We start from the raw sequence: 1185 nt of genomic DNA, 5'->3' as shown, positions 1-1185 counted from the left end.
CTCACATAATCTTGCAAAGTAATCTCTCTGCTCTTTCAATTCATCTACAAGGCCTATTTTAAGGAACTCAAAAAAATTGGCCAATTTTGTTTTTCTCAAAGGTAAAAGTCAGGTTAGCTCCATTAATTTTAATGGACAGTTTAGCGGTCTCAGGGTCTTTCACTGGCACTCAAGTTCTTTCACCTTTTGGGTGTAAGATATGAAAATGAAAGTTCTTTATGTCTTTCATAAGTGAGAAAAGTTCTACAATTTACACATGGAATGGGGGAATACAACCCTAAGACGCCTCTTTCAAAAGCTGCTGTATACCAGGATAATCACAGAATGTCACCATTTGTTTTTAATTCTCTTTCCTGTCTTTGGCTCCAAGCAATAACTTACTAACAGGCAGCTACACTTAAAAAACTTAAATATGACTGTCAAATCAATTTCCACATGCAGGCTCAAAGTTATGTCACATTTCATCAAAGAATTATCTTACAGCTCTCTCAAAGCAAATTTTTGCATACAAAATCTATTTATACCTGACTTGAATACTAAACAAATTTATGCATTTCAATGATTAAAAAAAAAACCCAAAGAAATCTACAAAGACTTCAATAATTGTTTTTGTTTCAAAATACAGTACATAAATTGCTGTACTTTAGTTTTCTATTCTGAAAGTTCGAAGACTATCTTAACTTCCTGGAATACGAGCATCAGCTTCTCATTTTGGAAAAAACTTCAAAAAACAACCTTCCCTGGCCATACAGCACTAGAAACCTCGGTCATAAGGAGGGTAGTTTTGCAAATATGGACATTGAAAAATGACAAAATTAAGTCATGCCATAGTCGTCACTGACCAAGACAATCCCCCTTTTTTTTCCCCTCACACTTTGCATCTGATATGTTTGCCATGCAATATGCAATACCTGGTCTGGTACGGTCTTCCGATTACTCCCCGCTGTTGGTTATACAGGCTGGCAGTGATGAGGTTGCAGAGAGAAGTTCTGCAGTGATCAAAAGGGACTTCAGGGCACTGGGGCGACTGGTTGAAGGATCAGGAGCACAGGTAGTGTTTTCCTCTATCCCTACAGTGGCAGGGAAGGATACTGAAAGGAACAGGAAAACACACCTGATCAACACGTGGCTCAGGGGCTGGTGCCATTGGCAGAATTTTGGCTTTTTTGATCACGGGGAGGTTTA

Source organism: Aptenodytes forsteri, unplaced genomic scaffold (genome assembly GCF_000699145.1).
Source record: "Aptenodytes forsteri isolate BGI_AS27 unplaced genomic scaffold, ASM69914v1 Scaffold370, whole genome shotgun sequence".
In the NCBI taxonomy this organism is placed as follows: Eukaryota; Metazoa; Chordata; class Aves; order Sphenisciformes; family Spheniscidae; genus Aptenodytes; species Aptenodytes forsteri.
The sequence above is the reverse complement of the archived record's forward strand: the minus strand, read 5'-3'. Positions refer to the sequence as shown.